A 5,246-nucleotide genomic window follows, 5' to 3' on the forward strand; every position below is an offset into this window, starting at 1 on the left:
AGAGTTTCTGTACCTATACACCTGCTGGTGGTCTAGGACTCTATCACTTGTGCCTATTTTTTAAACAAACATATTCATCCCTCTACAAATACTACAAAATCGCCTACTAAAAATGGTGGATGTCCTCCTGCTTTGTGCACAACAGCTAGCTACATAGAAAGTGTAACCTCCTGCCTATGTAAGTTAATCTTATATGACAGCCTCTTGATTACGGCTCCTCCTAGGTTGCCAAGTACTCCCGGTCAAAACATTTCTTAGACCTATTAAAAGAGGGGAGGGGTATGGCTAACTTTACCTATTTATTAAATTAACTTAATTATATATGTGTATAATATTATGGAATGCATCCCTTTTCACTTAATATTTTTATTACTTGCTTCTACGTCTTTTTATTATATACTATTTACCTATGAGAACGCGCACCTGTTCTCGTTAATGGCCCATAGAATCGTTAAGGAACTAGTGGTTTTTGCTCCCTCGATTAAAGTAAATTAAGCAGCAATCAATTATAAATCACATCTGTAGTAAGCCAGTTCTATAACGTATGACACTTCGGCTTTTTGCTATTCAGTTTTCTCTTTTTTTTTTTTTTTTGTTCATTTTGCCCTTTTAGTTCTTTGTTTTCAAATATATTTCTTTATTATTTAGTTAGTTATTCTATTACTTATTTAACCTATAATCTGCCCTTTTTTATTAAAATACTTGTTTTTTATCTATAATTTTTAGACTTGTTACTTTATTAAAAATTACTTAAATCTGTTTTCTTTACTTAACTTGACGACAATTTTTTTTTTTTTTATTTAAATTTTATATCATTCTTGGACTTTGACTGCCCTATTACTAAAAGTGTTGTCAAGTTAAGCGTTTTAACAGAGGATACTAACAAAACCGTTTTACCTTTCCGCTAATTCCTTTCCTTTTCGTCTTATTAAAAACTCCCCATCCTTTTTAGAAGAAACTTGCAATTATAAACCTATGCTATTTCAAACAGTCCTTTTCTCCTATATATACAATATTTGCGTGTGAACTGGTTATTAGCGCTAGTTTATTAATTTATTTCCTATTCGTAGACCACAGTTTGTAAAAAAATTAGGTAGTATAGACTTTCTCTATAACTACACTTTGCCATTGGTTCTTCCTTCTTTATGCATTTAAATTTTATTTGTTTTCTCCTTGCCTCCTTTGAAAGAGAAGTCGCCAATTTATTTAGAAACCACTCTTAGTCCCTGTTCTCCTGTTTAAAATTTCACTCTACCCTGGAAGGGCTGTCACTATCTATTAGATATTGATGGCCTAATGAGTGCTTTTAATATATTGATGAGTTTCATAAGTTAATATTCCTTGATATGTCATTGAATTTAATAAGATAGATTCTGTTAAATAGGTCAGATATAACCCGCATTGCAGTTCACTTTTTTAAGGTCAGCGACTCACCAGCGTGCCTTTTATAATCAACTTATACTTACTTTGGTTGCATTGCTATTTTTTTTTAAGTTAATAAGAGAGGCAGACTTACTATTGTGCTTTATTTACAACTGTTGCGTATTTTATGCGTTTTTATAACTCTTTCAAATTCTTCTGTTCCTTTTGAAAATTTGTCCCCTATCCATTATAAAATCAACTACGAAAGTCATTGTATTAATGGAAAATTATACAAGTTTTATTCTGCACTCAGTGGCTTTCTATGTGATAAAAGTATAAAGTGTTTTTTTACCTCCAAAGCTTTGTTGATAAAGAATTCTTACATAATAATGAAAAAAAAGTTTAAAGTTATATACAAAAATTATCGAATACCTAAATCTTAGCCTCTTCACATTTTCAAAAACCAGGCATACCCTTTCAAATTTTTGAAACAGTTATTGATTCAATTTTTATTGACCTCCTTTTCCTTCAAAGTTCCGCCTTTGAAAATACCCACAGTTTATTTTCCTGTAATCTTGCACCTAAATGCAATGCTATCACTTCCTTCATTTAGAACAATAACTAGTCTTACAAAAAAATTTTGATGCTCACAAGATGAAACTCTTACAGTACCCTTCTGAATTGCTTTAGAGCTTACAAGAGTGGTTATCATCCGCACACCTCACGAAGCCTACTAACGGGTAATAATTATGGCTACACCTTGGTTTCAGGGAAACCGGCTAGGCTGCGGGAAAGAGAAAAAATTTAAAATGTTCTTAAGCGGCTGGCACTACGTATTCCTTAACCGGTTACCGTGTAGAGTTTAACTTAACTTTTTTTTTTTTTTGGCCAGCATCTCAATGACTGGCAAGGAGCATTTGGGGATGAATGTTTGCAAGGCTGCCTTCTACTATTCTCAAACCTCAGTTCTTCGCGAAAAGGTCATAACGATTGATCGAAACATTTTTAATGGTTTTTACTCCCCTGATTGTAATTTTTTGTTTTATACGGTTATTTTTGCGATAGTATTATAAAAATTTCTTTAGAATCAGGGCACTAATGTTTCCATCCCTCCCCGGTCTGTTTCGGACTGTGCTGTGTTTACTTCGAAGAAAACTGGAATTACCGTTTCTTCCTAAAGAGAAAATTAAAGATCTACCACTTAGAAAAGTTGAAATACCGCATACCCTTAATTAACATAGCGCATCATAATAAAAGAATTAGCCCCCCCTTAGAGATTAGCTTGAAAAAGGTTTTATCCATGGAATTGGTGGTAAAAAAGCGACGCTTTGGACATTATTGTAGATGAGTACATTCCAACATACTCAGAAATCTTAAGAATTAATATTTCTACTTTAAAGTTAACTCCTTTTGGGCAAAGCGAGTGCCACTAATGATGTTTCTTTCAAAAGTTATATGCATTCAACTTTCTTTTCCTTGCTTAATAAATCATATTTAAAGCTTCCTTTAGATGTATGACTGAAATCGTTAATAGACCATTTAAACTCATTAATGAAGAATTTTAAAAAATGTTTTTTTAGAGATCATTTTTAAAAAGAGGTCATATATCAACCTTTTTTAATCTGTTCCTGGAAATAAAAATTATAAAGGTAATAAGTTTATTTCAGTAGTATACTCAAAAGGAGTCACTATACATGAAAAAAGAGAACAATTGTATAAAGTAGTCATGATATGTGAGGTGACGCCTAAAAGAACGGTTAAAGTTAAATGGGATTTTGAAGAAAGGAAATGGCGCCTTTGTAGCACGACCTAATAAGCATAAAGGAAAATTTAATGTACCCCAAGCTACTGTCAATGATTTTAGCTACTACCTTTTTCTTGGCCGGTCCAATATCAATTTAAAAAGACTAGCACGAGGAGAGAAGCTAATAACTATCTAAAAAATAAATTATTAATTGGAATGCATATAAACGTTTTTGACCCCAATGAATTTTTTATTGATGCCAGACAAAACGTCTATAATAAATTTGGTTTGGCTCTTGATAGTAATGCCACTCACGCATATTTGAGCTTGTTACCGTTGTTTTACAGCTCAACAGAGATGTAATGCAGGCTTATTAACCAGAGGTAACCACAAGAGTTTGCCCGACACACTTTATCTGAAACAAATATGCGTAGGGTGAATTCACCCGGTGATCCCTTGAGGAAAATTGCCACTGAGGTTGGGGCAACCTTATGCCCTTGTAACGCGAGTGGGTCAAGGGAAAAGGTCTGCAAGGTTGCACATTAAATGAGGAACTTATAGACATTTTTAGGGATTCCCAGTGCCTGATACTTCTACTAACGTTGAAATCCGATATTTGACGCTTTAAGTATCCCGCGGGTACTAGAGCCTTTTACAGGAAATGGACAACCCCCTTCACATTTTTTCAGTCTCAATAGGGAGGGTTAACAACATGACCGTTAATAAACAACACGAGACGTTAGGACACGGCACAGAGAAGGTTCTTAGGTCACAAGTAATAAAGTTAATTATTGTAAGCCCTTGGGAATAACTCCTAAAATGGGGTCCAATTGGTAAACTAGTCAGGCTACATAAATGAATAAAGACGAAATTAAAATATTTTGGCTCTTTTACTTTAGGAAAAACTTTAAATTTTAATGTTTGTTGCCCATCGCAGGCCGCCTGTAGTTTTTATACGAGAAATTTTAGATTTTTATGTAGATTTTGACCTTTTAAAGAAGGTTTTTGATAAAACTAAAAAAGTATTTTTGTGTTAGAGATTTATAATAATTTTTACTTCTTATTTTCCTAATGGTTGATAGCTTTGTTTATTTTTGGTCTGGGTTTAAGTTAAGCTGTGAAAATAAATTCGAACCTTTGTATGCCTTTTTTCAGAGTCTATCCGTTTATCTTTTTTACTTAAAATAAAATGTTATCACCCTTTATTTATTACAATCTATGTTATCAAATATATAGTTTATATATAATTCAAACTCTAAAATCTTGTAAGGTGGATTTTGCGGTCAAGTAAACCGTTTTACTTACTTTTTTTGGTATATCTATCAGTAGTAGTATAAATAAGTTCCTTTGACTTACTTTTTTTCTTAGCACTTCAAGTGTCCTTGCTATTTAATACTCTTTACTCTTTGACTTTTTTATACTTCCGTTTTCGGTGCACTTATATTTATCAGTTTTATAGGATCTTTTACATCTATATAATTTGTCATACAAACTATATTTTGCAGGTATGAAAAAGCAAAAAGAAAACTGACGTTACCCTTTCAAATTTGTAATAATTTTATTAATTAAGTATTGTCTGCATATTTGTAACTCTAAAATAAAATAGGCTTTTTATATTGAAATTATAAGTTCAAATTACTTAGTAAAACAAAATATTATTTGAAATAAAGACTTAAGCTAAATCTTCGAGAGGTTCAACTAAAATGTAGGTGTTAGCGTATCTTGCAATATACAATTATTTCGTAAAGTGTAATACACCTGAATTACTAAGAAACTAAAGTTCCTTTCAAACCTAAAAAGAAAAATTCACTTAGGTTACAGTAACCAGATATTTGAAATGCTATAACCAGGATTAAACAATTTACTTAGTTTAACTTATACTATAAGAAAAGTTAAAAAAAAAAAAAAAAGAATAAAAAAAATATATAATTTTTGTCTATAAAATTAAGATAACATTACAGAAGTTAAGCTTTCTGGTTGTTTCTAATATTAGCTTTATTGGGTAGTAATGATAGAATTGAAAAATAGCTTGAAATCTTATAGTAGATAAGTAGCTTATAGACTTTCTCTAACTATAAAAATATTTTAGTGACAATGAGACCTGTCCCAATAATTTTATCTGAAGAGGCCGACTTACAAG

The 5,246-nt window shown here is 31.7% G+C and overlaps 1 long non-coding RNA gene across 1 annotated transcript; it reads left to right on the forward strand.

The window, feature by feature from the left end:
- The first annotated feature begins 2,145 nt into the window (after positions 1-2,145).
- On the forward strand, positions 2,146-2,758 carry LOC135145658 (uncharacterized). Its single transcript, XR_010283523.1, has 3 exons — positions 2,146-2,195; positions 2,255-2,391; positions 2,448-2,758. It is a non-coding gene; the product is annotated as an uncharacterized LOC135145658 (long non-coding RNA).
- Positions 2,759-5,246: the final 2,488 nt, after the last annotated feature.

This window comes from Zophobas morio, unplaced genomic scaffold, assembly GCF_036711695.1.
Source record: "Zophobas morio isolate AGI-343-1 ecotype UQ-CSIRO unplaced genomic scaffold, CSIRO_AGI_Zmor_V1 ptg000167l, whole genome shotgun sequence".
Taxonomy (NCBI): domain Eukaryota; kingdom Metazoa; phylum Arthropoda; class Insecta; order Coleoptera; family Tenebrionidae; genus Zophobas; species Zophobas morio.